General features: G+C 40.9%; 3 pseudogenes; all 3 read left to right on the forward strand.

Annotated features, from left to right (window-relative positions):
- The first annotated feature begins 5,023 nt into the window (after positions 1 to 5,023).
- LOC102825275 lies at positions 5,024 to 7,954 on the forward strand (annotated as a pseudogene).
- Positions 7,955 to 13,387: 5,433 nt separating this feature from the next.
- Positions 13,388 to 13,942, forward strand: LOC102842907 (annotated as a pseudogene).
- A 281-nt stretch (positions 13,943 to 14,223) lies between these two features.
- LOC102825658 overlaps positions 14,224 to 22,752 on the forward strand; it is a 30,412-nt pseudogene continuing 21,883 nt past the window's right edge.

Below are 22,752 nucleotides of genomic sequence, written 5' to 3' on the forward strand. Positions count from 1 at the left end.
TGCTATGAATCAGAGTCAGCCAAATGGCACTGAACAACAGCAACAAATATGATCAAGAACCGATGGCATTAAAGAAAGAAATTCAAGCTGTACTGAAGACATTGGTAAAACAAGGTTTCAGGAGTTGATAGAACACTAATTGTGATGCTGCAAGAAACAGATGCAATGCTGGAATCTCTCCCTCATCTCTGCCAAGAAATTTGGAAGATAGCTACCTGGCCAACCTACTGGAAGAGACCCATATTAATGCCCATTTCTAAGAAAGGTGTTCCAAAAGAATGAGAAATTATCAAAAATATCATTAACATTACACACAAATAAAATTTTGTGGAAGACAGTTGCAGCAGTATATCTACATGGCATTGTCAGAAATTCAAGCAGGATTCAATAGAGAATGTGGAATTAGGAATATCACTTCTGATGTAAGATGTATCTTAGCTGACAGCAGAAAATACCATAAACAATAAAATACAGATAAAAAGATGTTTATATTATTGACTGTACAAAGGCTAATAACTGTGTGGATCATTAATTGTGGATAACATTGTAAAGAATAGGAATTTCAGAACACTTGATTGTGCTCATGTATAACCTGCACTAAGTCTTTCAAATAGAACAATGGGATACAGAGAAGTTTAAAATCAGTATAGCTGTGTGTGTCAGGATTGCATCTTTTCACCATACTTACTCAGTCTGCATACTGAGCAAATAATCTGAGAAGTTGGACTATATGAAGAAGACTATAGCATTAGGATTGGGTTATCTGTCAATCAGTTGGGAAAATATAATAACAAATACAGCATATTATTAAAAATTGTTGACTCTTGGTGAGGAATCTGTGAGTGTTTGCTGTATTATTCTTTTAAGTTTTCTGTATGCTTGAAAATTCAAAAGTTGAAAAAGATGTAAAAAACCACTTTAATAATTTGTACTAATTAATGTGTAAATGACACAACCTTTCTTACTGAAAGTGAAGAGGACTTGAAACACATACTGATAAAGACCAAAGACTTCAGCCTTTGGATAACATCTCAACGAAATCTTTACAACTGAACAAATAATCCACATCAAGAAAAATGGAAAAAAGATTGAAATTGTCAAGGATTTCATTTTACTAGAGCCATAATCAATGCCCATGGGAGGAGCAGTCAGTAAATCAAATGAGAGATTGTATTGGACAAATCTGCTGCAAAATATCTCTTTAAAGTGCTAAAAAGCAAAGATGTCACATTGAAGACTAAGGTGTGTCTGCACAAGTCATTGTATATTCAGTCTCCTTATATGGGTGGAAAGCTGGACCATGATAAAGGAAGACCAAAGAAGAATTGATGCATTTGAATTATGGTATTAGAGAAGAATATTGAATATTTCCTGAACTGCCAGAAGAACAAACTATTCTGTCTTGGAAGAAGTACAGCTAGAATGCCACTCAGAAGTAAGGATGATGAAACTTGGTCTCGTTTACTTTGGACATGTTATCAGCAGGGACCAATCCCTAGAAAAGGACATCATATAAGGTAAAGCAGAGGGTCAGTTTAAAAGAGCAAGACCCTCAAAGAGATGGATTGGCAATACCTATAGCAGTGGGGTCAAGCATAGCAATTGTGAGGATGATGCAGGGCTGCACCATGTTTTGTTCTGCAGTATGTAGAGTTGTTATGAGTCAGAACTGACTTGATGGCACCCACCGACCAGTGTGGCACTACAGGATAATGCACTGGAATGGAAGGTCATTTTGAACTGCAAGGTTGGCAGTTCAAACCCACCAGCTTTTCCTGGAAACCCTAGACAAGATCACTGTCAGTCAGAACCGACAGAATGCCATTTAACAACAACAGCAACTGACAACTATAATGTGGTTTAATGTGTTTTCCATCTCTTGTATCTTCTAAAGACTAGAAGCTGAGTCTAAAGCTGGGCTGTTTAAATGGTAGCCAATAGACACATGTGGCTATTTAAGCCTAAATCAATTAAAATTCAATATATTAATAATCTAGGTCTTCAGGTGCACTAGCTGCATTTCAAGTCCTCAGTAACCACACCTGACTAGTGGCTACCTTATTGGACAGCACAGACATAGCATATTTTCACTGTCAGAGAAACTTCTATAGAACAGTATTGGTCAGGAAGCTTGATTAGAAATGTTAAGCATTTTTGGACAGAATACTTAATCAGGGATGCTGAATAACTCAGTATATCACACTAAAATTCACTGCTGTCAAGAAAATTCCTCTTCATAGGATAGAACTGTCCCATAGATTTCCCAAAGCTGTAAATCTTTAGCGAAGTTGACTGCACATCTTTCTGCTGAGGAGTGGCTGGTGGGTTCAAACTGCAGATCTTTTGGTTAGCAGCAAAGTGCTTTAATCATTGCTCCATCAGGGATATTGTATATCACATTAGAAAGCACAAAATGCCAAATTGTCCTACTTTTGGTGATACTAAATTTGGTCACTTGAATACATTTTTCCCTTTGCAATTAGAAAGAACTTTATAGGGAGCATAAGTCTTTTTATGATAAAAGGGAATTTCCCTTTTATTGGTCATCTACTGTTATGTTCTCATTATACGACATTTTTGTTATTAGGTGGCATGGAGTCAGTTCCAATTCATAGCGATCCTATGTGTAACAGAATGAAACACTGCCCAGTCCTTTGCCATCCTCACAATTGTTGTTATGCTTAATCCCATTGCTGCTGCCACTGTGTCAATCCATCTCCTTGAGGTTCTAATTTTCACATTGCCCATATGAAGTTTGTATCATTACTCCTGTTTTGCAGACCAGAAAATGGAGGCTAAGAGAGATTAACTCACTTTCTCAAATTTCAGTATCTGGTGCCATGACTTCTCACTAGAAACGATGCCAACCCATGGATTTCCTAACCCTTGGAAAATTCAAGAGGGAAGAGAAGATTTTTCCAGAGCGTGTATGTGTGCATTTAGGGATGGGGAGGAGTCAGTTTTCACAGAGAAGACTGGCGTAAGAACCAGGAGGGGCTTGTTAGGGTGTGTGTTACGGGGCAATATGAGGCTGTTTGGGGTTGGAGAGGGGTACGGGCTTGATTTGCAGGACCTTTTGGATGAGAATTAGAGGATGCTTTTGTTATTTGATACGTCTTTGGTATATTGTAATTACCTTGATAGAGCATATTATCTTTCTAAAGTTTTTATTGTGTATTATGTGATAGTTTACATGGGAGAATGTTAGCTTTACAGTCATTGTATCTCATTTCATTGCATTGCAATGTTTACAACCACCTGCATGCATCATCAAACAACCAAAGTGGACACTTCACAAACCTGACTATTGGCCATCAATATACAGACCCTCTTTCTCCCTAAGTCCATAGTTTCCATAGTTTCCAGCCACTTCATATCTCCACATCATCGTCTCTGCCTCCACCTCTGGAACTAGGGTTGAAAGTTTGTAATCCAGTCACTTATTGCCTATGTAACCCCACCCCCTCTCCATTTTGGGTAGTTGCCCATCCCTGTCGACTATTTGTACTGAGAAAGTGGGAATGATCCTTACTGTAAAGATTTGTTCCCTCATTTGATCTACTACATCCACAAGCATAAGTCAAGTTCATCAAAATGTAGCGGATCACTTTTTTCCCCTTCTTTCTTCTTCTTGTTGAGGTCTGATCATCCAGCCATTGAAGCCAGGTCAAGTGGGTACTATCTGCAAATATGAGTGTTCTGTGCATCTCCTCTCTCTTCATATCAGCCAGATGCTTCTATCTCTGCTCTAGTCCTCTGTGGCCATGTCTCTGTCTCTGGGTCCAGGAGTTCCCATTTCTTGTCATATTGCTGACCAACCAGGTTTCAACCTGGGTTGACATTAGTCTATTAAACATGCTTGGACTTAGCTCACAATTTCATTGCTGTTTTACCCCCTCTTCTTATCAGTGCCAACATGGTCATCAGCAAGACCACAGGCCTATTCATGTATTTCCCTTGAGTCTTAGTCTTGGAAGGGGGTTTGCCCTGAGGGGACATGACCATTTGCCTTGATGTCTCCTGAGAGAACAACTTGCTTGTTCTTGTATTAGCCAATCAGACTGTTATTTATTTATTTTTTTCCTGCTGGTCTTTCTCTCAAGAAATATCTTCTATTCTAGCCACTCCAGGATGGTCTGCTTGTACTTTCAAGTGGAAATTTCCGACCTCAGAAAATTCTAGATGGGAATCAGGATTCCATCTATGGTCTTATGCAATGTAAAGGCTCTGCAGGAATCCTTCTTCACCGGGCAAGATCTAGTCCCATTTTAGGTATTCCAATCAGTTATAGGCTGCTGATGGACTTACCAGCTTTCTATGGTGATGTTTCTGGCTATTCCTTTCTCTCCCCATCAAGTGGCTATTTTACAATGGTAGGCAAGGGAAACCAAGATTCAAAAGACAGCCAAGTATCTTAACATTATTTCCCCTATTATACCCATTCAAACTATGTCTCAATCCCTGTATCCCAGAGCCCTGTTGTTCATTATTTACCTCTGTCCATCTTAGCCCATGCAAACCTGCCTAACTGTTCTCCCATCCATTCTGTTCTTACATTCCCCTCTTCCTTCTTATGTAGTATGTATTGGGTTGAGAAAAGATTGACTTGGGCTTTGAACCAAAAATAGGAGTCAGAGAGCCCTAGGGACCCTGGAAGGCAAAGGATAAACAAATTGAGATAAACAGGGAAGCTGTTTCATGGCACGTGACTCCTATGCAGTCTGTCAATATATAACACAAGATCCTATTGACACTGAAGAGGAAAGAAAGAATTTGGAGACAGGGAGAATTTAGGGGAATTGATTTCTTTCTTTTTTGACTCCCAGATCCATAAAAAGGATTTGGTAATAGCAAAGTGGAGGACTTATTTATCTGGGGTTGCTGTCTGAGATGTTAACAAGAAATGAATGGGTGCATGGGGCCAGGGTTGGTCAGGACAGTGAGACTCATGGCTGTCTAGGATGGTCAAGGTAAATCCTACCTAGAGACAAGGGGATGGAAAAAGTGACCTTCCAAAGCTGCAATGGACCCCGAGAGTCTATCATGTCTCGTTCTTTCACAGGAGGTAGACTGTGCCTACCTTCACAAGTCAGATCTAAAGTTCAGTGTGGAGTCTCTGACCCAGGAGATTGACTTCCTGCAGCATCTGTATGAGGAGGTGAGGGGGCAGAAACAGAAACCCTAGAAACCACACTAGAGGAGAAGGACTCAAGTCTAGAGTTGAGGTGTCAGACATTACTTTGGCTGGGAGCTGCTGTCCGTGATGATAATTGCCAGGGCAGGTACTGGAGACCAGAGGTGTTGTGAAGATTGGGTCCTTCTGCGGTGGGTGGGGCTATGTAATAGAGTTTCTGCTGTCTCCCTTCCTCCACCCCAACCCCTGTAGGAGCTCCGGGCTATCCACTCCCACATTTCAGACACCTCAGTCGTGGTCCAAATGGACAACAGCTGAGACCTGAACATGGACTGCATCATCGCCGAGATCAAGGCTCAGTATGATGACATCGCTAGCCGAAGCAGGACTGAGGCTGAGTCCTGGTACCACAGCAAGATGAGTAATTGATAGAACTTGCCTCCTAGACAGGGCAGTGACAAGATGCATAGAGTAGAAAAGTCTTCTATTGCCTGGGGATTCTGATGCACTAGATAGTGTGTGTGTGTGTGTGTGGGGTCCTTCCCTAGGGATAGATAAGGGAGGACAGACAGCTCTCCTTGGGGAGGCACAGTCAGAACTGCCATGTGAGGCTGTGCAGGCTGAGCACTGGACAATCTGCACTATCATTCCTGCTATCCTGATGGGCTTCCCTGTTTCCCCCTGCAGTATGAGGAGATGAAGGCCACAGTGACCCGGCACAGGGAGACTCTTCGCCAAACCAAGGAGGAGATCAATGGGTTCAACCACAAGGTCCAGAGGCTGACGGCTGAGGGGGAGAACGCAAGTGCCAGGTATGGGTCAGCCTGTGTCCAAGACCAGAGATGATGAAGGCCTTCCCTGGGCCAAACAGTCAGTGACTGCATAATCTCCCCATTCATCCCCCAGCCCGTTTACATGACTAGACTCTCTGGTTGTGGCCACTCAGAAAGACCCAAGAGAGGAAGGAGAGAGGGGCATATCCTGGCAGGTTTGTTCACAGCTGGGCGGTAGAAACTGAGCAAAACTAAGAAATGGACTGAGAGACTCAGGAACCATAACTCACCTTGTTCTCTTCTTCCCCAGAATTCCAAGCTGGAGGCTGCAGTGACCTAGTCTGAGCAGCAGGGTGAGGCAATCCACAACAACGCCAGTTCCAAACTGGCCGGGCTAGAAGAGGCCCTGCAGAAGGCCAAAGAGGACATGGCCCACCTGCTCAAGGAATACCAGGAGGTGATGAACTCCAAGCTGGGCCTGGACATAGAGATTGCCACCTACTGGAACCTGCTGGAGGGAGAGGAGCACAGTTGAGGCCCAGCCTTGTCTGACCCAGAATTACCCATCCCTAGGAGTCCTGGTGTGGCGCGGTGGGTTAATGCGCCAGACTGCAAAGCCATTTGAACTGCATGGTCTGTAGTTCAAGCTCACCAGCTGCTCCTTAGAAACCCTATACAGGGTTGCTATGAGTCGCAACCAACTCGACAACACTTGACAACAACAACCTCTTGCACAAAGGAACTCTGGTAGTGTAGTGGTTACAAATCGGGCTGTGAACCTCACGGTCAGCAGTTCAAAACTACCAGCTGCTTCATGGGAGAAAGATGAGGTTTTCTGCTCTCGTAAAGATTTACCACCTTGGAAACCCTGTACAGGGTCTCTATGAGTCAGAACTGATTCCACGTCACATCACAACAAAAACAACCTCTTCATAAAGGAGGCCTGGTGGCACAATGGTTAAGTACTCTGCTGCTATCTGAAATGTCGGCAGTTTGAACCCACCAACAGCTCTACAGGGAATAAAAACCTGGTGATCCGCGGCCATAAAAATTACAAGCTAGGACTGTTTATTTCTTGTCATTGTTATTAACTGCCATAGAGTCTGTTCCAACTCATAATGACCCTGTATAGGGTTTCCAAGGAGCCGACCTTGCAGTTCAAACCGACGTTGCAGTCCAATGCTTTAACCCACAGTGCCACACCAGGACTGAGGGAATGTCAATGGGGCAGTTCTACTCGGTCCTATGAGATCACTGTGATTTCCAATAAACTGGACAGCTCACAGCAACAATGCCTTGCACAAACCCTACACTTTCCCTTATTGAACAAACCAGGGATAAACCTAATCTTTATTCCATTGCGGAAGGAGTGTTCCCTCAGACCCTTTTCTCCTATCTGCTTGGCCACTGAGAATCCATGCTCCCCTAAGACTTCTGGGAGCTTTTTTGGGAATCCTGGCCAGTTATTAATGACACCCTTTTCTTCTTCCCTCTCCAGACTGTGTGAAGGCGTTGGAGCTGTGAATGTCTGTAAGTAATTAGGGCCCTGTGGAAAGTTTTACTGTGAGGGAGGGGAGAATCTGGGAGAAGAGGTTTCACTGAGACTTAAATTTAAGAGTGGGCCAACATTGCAGCAGGTATTATTTGAGGTCAGACACAAGGAATGACCCAACAACTTTTGAGACTAGATGGACCTGGAGTTGTCAATTAAAAGAAGCTCCTGACTTTCATTACTCAGAGTTCAGGGTTTATGGAGGGAGGGGCAGTCATTTGAGACACAGGATGATCTGTTTGTTCCTCAGAATTTTGACTCAGGCCTTGGGGTTCGCAGGTTTTAGCAGCTCCCAGGGTGGAGTTGTCTGTGGGGACCTCAGTGCTTCGGGACCCCAGCCCAGTGACGGGCAACATCAGCACTGTCCCCTGCAGCCGGAATCAGGAAGTGAGCACCCAGAAGAGTGCCCCCTGCTGTCCTTCCAATTCCAACACCATTGGTAGCCAAGGCACCAGCGGTGTGGGTTCCTATGCCAGCAGCTCCTGGAAGTGTTAAGTGCCCCAACACAAACCCAGAGCCCAAAACATCATCCATCCAGCCCCAACCTGCCTCTGGACTGGAGCAAGTTCTCAGATGCTTACATTGCACTTTAATACATCTTCAGTTCCATGCCCCACCTCTCTTTTTCCATGTCATACCCTCGTCTTTGGCTCTGCCACCCTACACTGGGAAAGACTACCCTAAAGAATAGTCTCTGGATGCCCCCAGGATGGGCATTCAGGGGTATGCAGGACCAGGTGAATACGCAGAGCACCTTAGTCTCTTGCTCTTTCCTCTACCTTGTTAGTCCCTGTCTTGATCTGTGTTTCCAATAAATCAATGTAGCGAACCCTGGACCTAGTCTGTGCCTCTGTTAATCTCAGGGCTGGGGACTTGGGAGGGTCTCCAAAGTCTTGGCATAGTGCTGTGGGATAATGCACTGGACTTCAGAGTCATTTCAACCACAAGGTTGGTGGTTTAGGTTCACCAGCCGCTCCTTGCAAAGCCTATACAAGGTTGCTATGGGTCAGAAATGACTTGACAGAACTTAACAACAACCAAAGTCTTAGATACGAGGAAGATCTAAGTCAAGGATCGCCACTACAATCTTCTATCTCTGGGCTCACAGCAGTCTCAGATTTAGTAAAAGCCTAACATGATCCATTTTATCAAAACCCCCACAATGATTTTATCCACTCAATTTTAATACGTCTTGCAGATGGAAAAACTGAAGCCCAGAGAGACTCAGTAACTTAGACAGGCTCCTACAATGAGTTGGGGTTTGAGCTCTCTGATTGTATCTGGTATTCATTTCTGGAAACCGCAGCTGCCTCCCAGTAATCAACCCTATGCATATCTATGAACTGATAGATAATAATTAGATCTGTCTTATTAGAAAGAGTCAGAGATGCTCCTTAGAAGCAAGGATGGTATGACTTGTCTCACTTACTATGGACATACTAGGAGGATGGACTAATCCCTGGAGAAGAACATCATGCTCAGTTAGTAAAGTAGAAGGTCAGTGAAAAAAGAGGAAGAACTTCAACAAGATGGACTGACACAGTGGCAACAACAATGCAAACAAACATAGCAAGGATAATGAAATTGAAACAGGGCCAGGCAGTGTTTCATTATGTTGTTCATTGGTTTGCTATGAGTTGGAACTATCTAGATGGCACCTGACAACTATACTGATAGAAAAGTTAAAGAAGGAGAGGAAGGCGCCTTGACTCAGTGTTACTCCTCAAACACCAGCAGGCTTGCTGGGAATACCCCTGCTCAATTGTGGGCAGAGCGTGCAATGGCTGATGTGGGTACAAAGAGCCTCAAGAGTGCTGATCTGACTATTCCAGACACATAAAGTCTGTCTTAGACTGGACACTCAGCTGAAACACACCCTTCTCTAGATGATCAGATGGCTGACGCCAACATCTGCCTTGTCACAGGGGCTGACTCCTACCAGATCTCTACTCATCTTTTTGCTCCTCTCCTTTTTCCATCAACTCCACCCTTTTCTTCTTCCTCAAATTTTAGCTGCTTTGGAGCCTAAGATGCGACCACTACTGGGGGCTGCCAGTCAAGTCATTTCACTTCTCTATTCTCTTTAAGGAAGCCCTGGGTGGCACTAATGGTTATGCACTTCAATGGTGGCAAAAAATTAGGCTGTTTGAATCTTCCCAGAGGCCTGTTGATCTACTTCTGAAAGGGAGCAGTAGGAAATCTTATGGAGCACTCTGCTGCATACATAGGGTCATCATCAGTTAAAATCAACAGCGACTAATAACAATAAAAGCCTTCTTCAACTGGATTCAAACCTATGTACTTTATGAGATAAATATTGTAGAACTTGGTCTAATGGAGAAGGGATAAAAAGATAATATGATCTATCAAGGTATTTACACCAAAGTTGTATCAAATAACAAAAGCATCCACTAATTCTCAGCCACAAGGTCCTGCAGATCAATGCCTTACCCCTCTCCAATCACAAACAGCCTCATATTGCCCTTGTGCCATACACATCCCTAACTAGCTTTTCCATGTTCTTACCATTCAGTCCTCTCTGTGAAATTCTTTCTGAGACTGACTCCTCCCCAGTCCTAAATGTACACATACCCTCTCCTGAACAATCTTCTCTATTCTCTTTAGCTTTCCAAGGATTAGGAAATCCATGGTTGGCATACTTTGTAGTGAGAAGTCATGGCACCAGAGAGTGAACATTGAGAAAGTTATTTAATCTCTCTGGCCCTCAGTTTTTTCATCTGCAAAACAGGAGTAATGATACACACTTCATATGGGTAATGTGAAAACGAGAACCTCAAGGAGATGGATTGACACAGTGGCAGCAGCAATGGACTTAAGCTCAAAAGCAATTGTGAGGAAGGCACAGGACTAGGCACTGTTTCATTCTGTCACACATAGGATCACTATGAATTGGAACTGACTCCATGCCACCTAATAACAACAATTTCTTATAATGAAAACATTGAGTAAATTACAAATAAAAGGGAAATTCCCTTTTATCATAAAAGGACTTATGCTCCCTTCAAAGTTCTTTTTAATTGCAAAGGGAAAAATGTATTCAAGTGAACAAATTTAGCATAACCAATAGTAGGACAATTTTACAGGTTGTGTTTTCCAGTGTGGCACTAAAAATCCCTGGTGGAGCAGTGGTTAAAGCACTCTGCTGCTAACCAAAAGATCTGCAGTTTGAACCCACAGCAGAAAGATGTGCAGTCAGCTTCCTTAAAGATTTACAGCCTTGGGAACCCTATGAGGCAGTACTATCCTATGAAGAGGAATTCACTTGACAGCAGTGAATTTTAGTGTGAGCTCTGGTAGTGTAGTGGTTATGAATCAGGCTGCAAACATCGAGGTCAGCAGTTCGAAACTACCAGCTGTTCCACAGGAGAAAGATGAGGCTTTCTGTTACCATAAAGATTTACAGCCTTGGAAACCCTGTACAGGGTCGCTATGAGTTGGAAACGACTCCATGGCACATAACAACAACAACAACATCCTGAGTTATTCAGCATCTCTGATGAAGTTTTCTTTCCAAAAATGCTTAACATCCTGATCAAGCTTCCAGGACAACACTGCTCAATAGAATTTTCTCTGAAAGTAAAAATGTGGTATATCTGTGCTGTCTAATAAGGAATGTGGCTACTGAGAACTTGAAATGCAGATAGTGCATCTGAAGACCTAGATTGTTAATATATTGAATTTTAATTGATTTAACTTTATATAGCCACATGTGTCTATAGTCTACCTTATTAGACAACAAAGCTTAAGACTCAATTTGTAGTCTTTAGAAGATACAAGGGATGGAAAACAAATTAAATCACGTCATCGTCATCAGTTGCTGTTTTGGTGAAATGCTATTGGGTTGGTTACGACTCATAGTGACCCTATCCAGTGTTTCCAAGGAGCGGCTGTTGGGTTTGAACTGCCAACATTGAGGCTCAAACCAACCTTGTGGTCCAGTACATTTTCTAGCAGTACCACACTTGTCAGTAGGGGCCATCAAGTCAGTTCTGATTCATAAAAACTCTACATACTACAGAACAAAACACTGTCCAGTCCTGCACCATCCTTATAATTGCTATGTTTGAGCCCACTGCTATAGATATTGTCTATCCATCTCTTTGAGGGTCTTCCTCTTTTAAACTGACCCTCTACTTTACCTTGCATGTTGTCCTTTTCTAGGAACTGGTCCCTCCTGACAACATGTCCAAAGTAAATGAGACCAAGTCTCACAATTCTTACTTCTGACGAGCATTCGAGCTGTACTTCTTCAAGATAGGTAAGTTTGTTCTTTTGGCAGTTCATTTGATAGTCTTTTCTAATACCATAATTCAAATGCATCAATTCTTCTTTGGTCTTCCTTTTTTCATGGTTCAGCTTTCCATCCATACTAGGAGACTGAATATACAATGGCTTGCACAGGCACACCTTAGTCCTCAAGCTGACATCTTTGCTTTTCAGCCCTTTAAAGACAGATTTTGCTGCAGATTTGCCCAATACAATCTGTCATTTGATTCACTGCTTCTCCTGTGGGCATTGATTGTGGATTCAGGTAAAATGAAATCCTTGACAATTTCTATCTTTTCTCCATTTATTATGATGTGATTTATTTGTCCAATTGTGAAGATTTCTGTTTTCTTTATGTTAAGTTGAAATCCATACCGAAGCCTGTAATCTTTGATCTTTATCAATAAGTGCTTCAAGTCCTCTTCACTTTCATAAGCAAGGTTGTGTCATTTACATATTAATTAGTACAGATTATTGAAGTGGATTTTTACATATTTTTCAACTTTTGAATTTTCAAACATAGAGAAAACTTAAAAGAATAATATAGGCGTCCCCTCAAGGGCATGGGATGAGGGACACCCAGCATGTACTGGTCCCGCACCTCTGCCTCTAGCAACCAAGATCAGATTTCTGCTCCCCAAGATTGAGGGAGCTATGAAGGAATTATCCAAAGAGAAGAAAATCTATTCCGGGTGAGCCCAGGCCACCCCAGAAATACAATGGTTGGAGAGCGGGCAGCAGAGAAGAGACTATGGTTGAGTTTCAAACTGAGTCACTGTTTTCTCCTAGTTAAGAGCTTTGAGAGGTTAACGATGAAGATAGCATAACCTGCATTTACATTCCATAACTTGAAGGCATGACAGTTACAGAAACCATGAGGACTCATGGCACCTGGAAATGTGTGCCCAGAAAAAGGAAATCTATCCTTCTTTTAAAATAGGAAGGAATCTTTCCAAACCAAAATGAGTGTGTTCTGCTCAGTTATCAAGTCTGAAAATCTCTAAGAATTAAAGAGACTGTGTCACTGGGGGCCCCTCATAGCCCTTGGTGTTATAGAGATATGTTCTACAATGGCCGTGATCAACTCTGTGTTGTGGTATTGGCCCTTACATACAATTGGAAGAAGTGTGAATATCATCATGTTGATAAATTGGACAATCATGATTCTTTATAATTACTTCAATGCCATGTTTGTAGGACCTGGCTTTGTCCCTCTAGGATGGCAACTGGAAAATTCTCAGGATAGCATGTATCTGCAATATTGTAAAGTCTGCCAAGCATACAAGGCACCCTACTCGCATCACTGCAGAAAGTGCAATAGATGTGTGATGAAGATGGACCATCATTGTCCTTGGATCAACAACATTGTGGCTACAGAAATCATGCTTCGTTCATGCTGTTTCTCCTGTTAGCCCCACTGGGCTGTATTCATGCTGCTTGTATTTTCACTATGACCATGACACACAGCTGTACAATTGGCTGTCCTTTGGGTGGAACATGGTCAAGATTCACGTAAGTGCAGCCCAGAGGGACCCGCTTCCAGTTGTTCCTTTTGGATTAGCTGCCTTTGCTGCCACCTTGCTTGTGTTGGGATTAGCCATTGGAACAACCATAGCTGTTGGAATGCTGGTTTTTATCCAGATGAAAATAGTTCTCAGAAACAAAACTTCTATTGAATCATGGATTGAAGAGAAGACTAAAGATCAAAGTCAGTATTATCAGCTGGATGAACTGTTTGCTTTTCCTTATGATTTGGGAAACAGATGAAAGAACTTTTAAAACAGGTATTTACGTGGTCAGGGGTCCCTGAAGGAGATGGACTAGAGTGCCCAATAAAAGCAGGCTGTCATCAGTACAGCTTAACAATAGAACAGCTGAAACAAAAAGTAGATAAGATAGTCAGAAGTGTTCGCTACAAAGTCATAGAAGATTACAGTGGAGCCTGCTGTCCTTTGAATAAAGGAATCAAAACCTTCTTTACAAGCCCTTAATATGGAAGAGTCTCACATAAGGCTGCAGAAAGGGGAGTTCATTTTAGCCACAAGAGGCTGGTTGTATGGAGACGAAATTCTTGGCAATTCATTTATAGAAGATGTTTCAAGAATAAGGGGATGGTTCCCTCAGAAGTGTGTGGAGAAATGTCCCTGTGATGCTGAAACCCATTAAGCTCCAGAGGGTGAGAAGAAAAACAGATAATAAATGACCATTGATAGTAAAGGTCATCTCCAAGCCCCTCCATTACTTGAAAACATAAAGAATTATGCAATGAACCCACTCTGGTTAAAGTGTTCTTTTCTTCCAAGGTGCCCTAGTGCCATGATTTAAACATTTGTATTACCATTTTGAAATGGAGAAGCCATTCTCTCTCTACCTTTGAATGCCTCCCCTCTTTTCCACCTCTCACTCCCGCGAAAGGGGAAGCTCTCAGTGCAGTAAGTTCATTGCACTTTCTCTCGAGTTCTCTTGTGTGCCTCGCAATGAGGGCCTCACCTGAAGATACAGTGCCCCTTGCCAGGAGTGTCTACACAGGATGTTTACTCTTTCCTCCCTCTCACCTGATGACTTCTGATTGGAGAATAGCGAATTTAAGTTGCCAGATTCAATAGAAGCACAAATTTTGTTACCTATCTTTTAATAATGCAAATTTTGTCAAATCAAATAAAGATTAATGGATGTTCTGTATAAATCATGGTTTTTACATAAAGCATTTTTCTTTTTGCTGAAAAAAAAAGACTAATACTACAAAAACTCCCAGATTCCTCACCAAGAATCCACAATTTCTAACATTATCCTATACTGTTTGTATATTTGCCCAATTATTTTGCCAAATAACTCATTCTTGATGCTATAGTCTTCTTCATATAGTCCAGCTTCTCAGATTATTTGCTCAGTATGCAGACTGAGTAAGTATGGTGAAAAGATGCAATCCTGACACACACCTTTACTGATTTTAAACTATTCTGTATCCCATTGTTCTATTTGAAAGACTTAGTACAAGTTCTGCATGAGCACACTCAAGTGTTCTGAAATTCCTATTCTTTACAATGTTATCCATAATTAATGATCCACACTATTGAATGCCTTTGCATAGTCAATAATATATAGATAAACATCTTTTTACCTGTATTTTGTTGTCTATGGTATTTTCTGCTGTCAGCCAAGATGCATCTTACATCAGCAGTGATATTCCTCATTCCACATTCTCTGCTGAATCCAGCTTGAATTTCTGGCAATTCAATGTAGATATATTGCTGCAACTGTCTTACACAAAATTTTACTTGTGTGTGGTGTTAATGGTATTGTTTAATAATTTCTCATTCTTTTGGATCACCTTTCTTAAACGTGGGCATTAATATGGATCTGTTCCAGAAGTTTAGCCAGGTAGCTATTTTTCAAATTTCTTGGCATAGACAAGGGAGAGATTCCAGCATTGCATCTGTTTGTTACAACATCACAATTAGTGCCCCATCAACTCCTAGAACCTTGTTTTTATGAATGTCTTCAGTACAGCTTGAATTTCTTCCTGTAATGCCATTGGTTCTTGATCATATTTGCTGTTGTTGTTAAGTGCTGTTCAGCTGGCTCGGACTCACAGCAACCCTGAATAGGCTTTCCAAGAAACAGTTGGGAGGTTTGAACTGCCAAACTTTTGTTTTGCAGTCTATTGCTGATGCTACAGTAGCATACCAGGAGTCCTTGATCATATGCTACCTCCTGAAATGGTTGAGAAATCCTGGTTTGGTGCTGTGAAAAATGTGCTGGATTGCAAGGTCAATTTGAACTGCAAGGTTGGCAGTTCAAACTCACCAGCAGCTCCTTAGAAATCCTATGCATTGTTGCTATGAGTAGGAACTGATTTGACAGCACTTAACAACAACAACAAGTAGCTCTTGTAGCGTATGGTTACAAATCGGACTGCGAACCTTAAGGCCAGCAGTTAGAAACTACCAGGCGCTCCGTGGGGGAAAGATGAGGCGTTCTGCTCCCGTAAAGATTTTTAGCCTCGGAAACCCTGTACAGGGTCGCTATGGGTCGAAAATGACTCGATGGCACTTAACAACAACAACAACAACAAAAGAAAAACAATTGAACATTAACCAATTCTTTTTGGTACAGTGACTCTGTTTGAATTTCTTATTCTGTTTTTACAGCTTGAAAGATGCCATGTGTGTTCATTCCTTTTTATATATATATATAATTCCAGGTTTTGACACACGTCATTATAACACTTTACTTTTTCTTGTCAAACGACCCTTTGAAATCTTCTGCTCAGCTCATTTACTTCATATTTTCTTCCATTTTCTTTAAATACTCTGCATTCAAGTTTCAGAGTGCCTTCTGACATCCTTTTTGGTTTTTTCTTTCTTTCCTATCTTTTATCACCTTTTGATTTCTTTGTGTTTGGATCATCTGGTCTTCAGTCATTGGTGTTCAAAACATTAAATCTGGTCCTGAGGTGGTCTCTGGAGTCAAGTGTGATAGACTGAACATCGTACGTTGGCTTTGTAAACTTACTGTCATTTTCTTTGGCTTCAATTTGAACTTACATATGAGCAATTAATGGTCTGTTCCTCAGATTGCTCTGGCTTTGTTCTAACTGACTATATTGAGATTCTCCATTGTGACTTTCAACTTATGTGATCAGTTTGATTCCTGTATAGTCACATGTATAGTTAACATTTATGCCGTTGGAAAAGGTATTTGCAATATATAAGTTGGTGGTCTTGCAAAATTCAATCATTCATAAAGCTTATAAAAAATTCTTGGAACACTTGAGAAAACGTTCATTTGGAATGGATGGTAAATGATTCCTTAGAATTGTTAATTTTGTTGCATATGAAAATGATTCTTATTGTTAAGAAATATGTGGTAAGGGAGGAATGCAAGAGTTAAAGTGGATAGAGATAAATACTTTCTACTGATGCTACATGGAAGACATTGCAATCATTATAATGAAATGAACTATAGGGTTTGTTGACTATAAAACTGATGATCTGCTCTGTAAACCTTCACTTAATTCAAAATTTTCTAAAAATGTTTTAACAAAAGAAAATGTGGAGAACAAAGAAGATGGCAGAAAGGGTAGAAGTTCAGTGAGGAGCTCTATCAGCGACAACACAGAATACCATTCCAAGCAGGTTCAAGGGATGGTACCAGAACTCTGAACCACATATAACGGAATATTTAGAAAGTTGGAAGGCTTATAGCCAGTGAAGTTCATAGCAGAAGCAAGAAATTCACTGCTTTCTAATCCAAGGCATTCAGCTGCTTCCTGAGCAGCCAACTTGGGCAAGACTGAGTGGGGAAAGGATCAGAGAACCCACAGACGCATGACAGAACCACAGAGATAAAGGTATGGACATTCTTTTTTTTGCATCTGCTCATTGGTCTCTCGCTGTCTGCACACTTCCATTCTGGTGACGAGGGGGATGCCTGAGTAAGTGGACACCCCACTCCCACACCTGGAGGGTCCTATTACACATGTGCACAGATCTCCTCAAAATTTAAACGGACATTTTCCACATAAAACCAAACGGCAGAGGACAAACAAGATGGTGGAGAGGGTGGAAGTGCAATGAGGAGCTCCATCAGTAAAAACACAGACTACCAGACCAAGCAAGCTCAGGGGACGGTACCAGAACTCTGAACCACATATAAAGGAATATTTAGAAGGTTGGAAGGCTTACAGCTAAGAGAATTTTTAGCAGAAGCAAGAAATCCAGTGCTTTCTAATTCAAGACTCTCAGCTGCTCCTGGAGCCACCATCTTGGGAAAGACCGAGTGGGGAAAGGATCAGAGCAGCCACGGATGCCTGAGAGAACCACAGAGAAAAGTTGTGGACATTGTGGAGTTTTTTGTTTTGTTTTTTTTTTATCTGTTCATTGGTCTCTTGCAGTCTGCACACATCCATTCTGGTGGCTAGAGGGGGTGCCTGAGCAAGTGGACACCCCACCCCCACCCCTGGAGGGTTCTACTACACATGCACACAGATCTCAGATTCCACTTAAAACCAAACAGCAGTACAAAATGGCCACAACTGCCCCTGAACTGTTTATCACTAGGAAAAAGGTCTGAACAGGGATTGTGGAGTGGGACAGGCAGACTAAAAAGGAAATAGGCCAAAAAATAAATCCTGAGTTACATCACAGTGACCAAAAGTGGCATCTAGAAATTTCTCAGGAAGAACAGTGAAAAGTGAAGCCCATCTATTGATCACATCTACCTGGAGGCAATCAGAAAGCATAAAAAATACCAAAATACATACCCATCTAAGTATTAAGACCACATATAACTCCTGAATATGCCCCCAAAACAGAAACAGATGACCATATCAGCACATGTCCTGAAATGAGATGAAGTGACTGAGGTAAAAGAGCTGGAAATAGACCTACACTTCATACTGGAAGATGGGCAAGCTTTGGAAATGCCTGAGAAGGAATTCAGAAAAATGATTATAAAATGTATCAAAACACTATACAATGGAGTTGAGAAAAATAAGGAAGAATTCAGGAAAGTGCTACAGGAACAATCAAATAAGATAGATACAGCACTAGAAACAATAGAAAACCTAAAGAAAGAGATCCAAATGATTAATAATAGAATATCAGAAATGGGCAATACACTGAAAGGACAAAAGAGTAGAATTGAAGATAGAAGCCAGAACAAGTGAGCGAGAAAATAAATCTCTCAACACTACTAAGATAGAAGAGCAAGCACAAAAAAAAAAAGATTAAAAAATCTGAAGAAGGCCCAAGATTCATGGATAACATGAAGAGGAATAACTTAAGAATTACCAGCATTCCAGAATAGGAAGAATCACACAAGTCCACCAAGGAGAAGAGTTAAAGAATGTCTGGAAGAAAATTTCCTTAACATGATGAAAAGCAAAAAGATAAGCTTTCAAGAAGCTCAGTGAACCCCAGAAAGGATAGACCCTAAAAGAAAATCACCTTTTTGCTTCCAGTTTTGGTGGCGGCAAAGCAGGTAAAACAGACTCTGTGGGGGAAGGACTGAAAACCCAGAGAAGCTTCTTTCACGGAACAGCACTAGAGCTCTGGATCTAGAAAAGGAGCAGGGTGTTAGTTTCCTGCACACGCCAGTGGAAAAATCATGGTATAAAGGAAAATATTGAGATTTAGGAATCACTTGAGACACAGGAGTCCCTCTGCAGCAACCCCACCAGGACGGAGTTCAGAGGGAGGGGCTACAGCCAGAATGGCACAGAGAACTGTCAGTGACATTTGCACAAGGAAGTACGGGGGGATTCTACACACTTTTTCCTCCTCTACCCTGTCGTGTTTTCTTTGCCCAGCCTGGATGCCTTCAGGTGGGTGGTTGCACACACCCCCAAAAAAAATTCCAACACTGAACCCACAGTTTTTCCTATGGCACAGAGAGAAAGAGTCTTATCTGTCCCAAAGTTAAGTTCTTTGACAGCTGCTTACTACGTGAGCCTCTGGGTCCCAGTCCTAAAATTAACTTGTGCAGGAGCCTTTACTCCAACCTATCTAGCAAGAAAAAAGCAGGCCCATCAGGCCTGACAGGCAAACCATGTGAACAATCTGTAAAACCCCACATAAAAGGACACAACTATCTAGAGAATTATGCTGTGCACATGCAGATACCTAACTGACCTTTGGAGACAAAAATAGTAGACAATATTTCTCCCATAAACTTCTCAATATCTATCTATGCACCTCTACGGTGGTGACTAGAGGAGAGGTCTGAGTGAGCAGACACCTCCACCCACTGCTGGAGGCTTCTACAGTGCACACACAATGCCCATAAAGCAAGACAATTGACCAGTCAGCCACAGTTTTATTTTTGTTTCAAAGTGGTGGTTTTTGTCTCTGCTTTTATATTGCTTCTGCTTTTGGTCCTTTGGATCACTTGTTTTTCCTGGAGGTGGGAACTTTTACTCCCTACGTTACCCAGGAGGAGACAGCACTTATGGCCATATAGCCAAGCTACAAGCATACTCCATAATATTACACCATTGAGGTAAGAGCTAATAAGAGCTGCTAAGCATTACACATAGAAAGGGAAGCCTATCTCCTGATCATATCCACCAGGAGACACCCAGTAAGCTTAATAGCACAGCAACAAACTTCCATTTAAGCATTAAAAACCCACATAACTACTGGAAATGACCAAAAATACACAACAAAAGATCTTGAAACATGTCCAACAACAGAAAAGAGTAAGTGAGACAAATGTGCTGGAGACAAACAAAGGCTCTCCAGAAGAGGAAGAGCAGGCTTTGGATTTTCCTGAGAAGGAATTCAGAAGAATGATATGGAAACAAATTCAAATGCTATGAATAAGGGTGTAGGAAAACAAGGAAGAAGCCAGGAAAGTACTACAAGAGCAATCAAACAAGCTCGATACAGCATTGGAAGCAATGCAAAACCTGAAAAAAGAGGTCCAGATGATTAATAATAAAATATCAGAAATGGACAGTACACTGAAAGGGGAAAGAAGCAGAATTGAAGAGATGGAAGCCAGAATCAGCGCACTGGAAGACAAATATTTCAATACTGCTAAGATAAAAGAGCAAGCAAAAAAGAAGGATAGAAAAATCTGAAGAGAATCTAAGATTCATGCTGGATAAAATGAAGAGTAACAATATAAGAATTATTGGCATTCAGGAACAGGAAGAATCAGAGAATTCCACAGAGGAGATAGTAGAAGAGCTTCTGAAAGAAAATTTCCCTAACATCTTCAAAGATGAGAAGATAAACATTCAAGAAGTCGAACACACCCCAGGAAGGATAGACCCCAAAAGAAAATCATCAACACATATAATAATCAAGCTCTCCAAAATCAAAGACAAGGAGAAATTCCTAAAGGCAGCCAGGGAAAAGAGAAGTGTTACTTACACAGGTAAGGAAATCAGATTAAGCTCTGACTTCTCAGCAGAAACCATGCAAGCAAGAAGGCAATGGAGAGACATATACAAAAACCTAAAAGAAAAAAAAAAAAGAAAAAACTGCCAACCAAGAATTGTCTATCCAGCAAAACTGTTAATCAAATATGATGGTGCAATAAAAACATTCCAGGATAAACAGAAACTAAGATATATTGTCAAAGCCAATCCAACACTTCAAAACATCCTAAAAGGAGTTCTTTGGACTAAAAACCAACAAGAACAGACAACAACCAGAGATTGACAGACGTGGCAACACCACCTGAAATGCAAATGATGGATAACAGAGTCCAGAACAGAATAAAACTGCAACAATGAATTCAAAGGAGCTGGGAGGTCAAACGAAGATCAAAATAATATCATTGTCAAAGAAGGAAAAAATGTAGGAACAGAGATCCAGGTGGTGAGGAGGTCAGGTAGATTACTGGATATGATAGATTATCTTATAATGGAGAAAAAAGTTAATAGAGTATAATGTAACCCCAAAGAAAGTTAATACTTCACAACTTACTATGAAATTGAACTTCCAAATAGTACACACAAACATAAAACCTAAGTAGAAACCAACAAGAAACAACACAAAAAACACAAACTCAGCACAAGAAGGCATGCAGAGCAAAGGAACCAACAGCATTACCAAAAATTTAACATAATGGCAGTAATTAACTCATACCCATTGATAATTACATTGACTGTCAAAGGACTGAATGCACTAGTGAAGAGACAAACAATGGCACAATGAATAAGAGAAGAAGACCCTTCTATGTGTTGCCTTCAAGAAATACACCTTACACACAAAGACAAAAACAGACTAAAAGTTAAAGGATGGAAAAAATATACCAAGCTATCTGCAACAATAAACAAGCACAAGTGGCAATACTAACCTGATAAAGTAAACCTTAAGACAAAAACTAGCATAAGAGATAAAGGATACTATCTCATGATCAAAGGGTCAATTGAGCAACATGACATAACCATAATAAATGTCTACACTCAAAATGAAAAAACACCAAGATATATGAAGCAAACCTTACTAAAATTGAAGAAAGAAATAGATAAATCTACAATCATAGTGGGAGATTTTATTACACCACTTTCAAGAAGGGACAGAACAACCAGAAAAAACTTGACACAGTTACAGAGGGACTAAACAGCACAATCAATCAACTTGACCTCATAGATGGGTACAGAGCATTCAACCCAACAACAGCACAATATACATCCTTCTCCAGCGCACATGGAACACTCTCCAGGATTGACCATGTGTTAGGTCACAAAGTAAGCCTTCATAAATTTAAAAACATCAAAATACTACAAAGCATCTTTTCAGACCACAATGTTATAAAATTAGAAATCAACAATAAGAAGACCAAGGAAATAAAGTCAATTACATGAATACTGAATAACACCCTGCTGAAAAGTGACTGGGTAAAAGAAGAAATTAAACATGAATTTATAAAGTTCCTAGAAACAAACAAGAATGAAAACACAACATAGCAAAATCTTTAGGACACATCGAAAGCGGTGCTGAGAGGACAATTTATTGAGATAAATGTGCACATCCAAAAAAAAAGACAGAACCAAAATTAACACATAAGCACAGCATCTTCAACAATTAGAAACAGACGAACAGAGGGAACGTACAGTCACCAAAAGAAAAGAAATAATAAAGATAAGAGCAGAAATAAATTATATGGAAAACAGAAAAACTATAGAAAGAATTGAAAGGACAAAAAGCTGGTTCTTTGAAAGGATTAATAAAATTGACAAACTATGGGCAAACCTAACAAAAGTAAAGAGTGAGAAGACATAAATAACTCGCATTAGAAACCACATGGGCAATGTCACAACAGAACCACACGAAATCAAAAGTATAATAACAGAATACTATGAAAAGTTGTACTCCAACAAATTCAAAAACTTAGACGAGATGGATAAATTTTTAGAAAAACACAACCTACCTAAAATTACATAGAGTAAGTAGAAAACCTGAAAAGACCCATAACAAAAGAAGAAATCGATCAGGTCATCAAAAAACTCCCACCCAAAAAAGTCCAGATCCAGAGGGCTTCACTGGTGA

This window comes from Chrysochloris asiatica, unplaced genomic scaffold (genome assembly GCF_000296735.1).
Source record: "Chrysochloris asiatica unplaced genomic scaffold, ChrAsi1.0 scaffold00138, whole genome shotgun sequence".
Lineage (NCBI taxonomy): Eukaryota > Metazoa > Chordata > Mammalia > Afrosoricida > Chrysochloridae > Chrysochloris > Chrysochloris asiatica.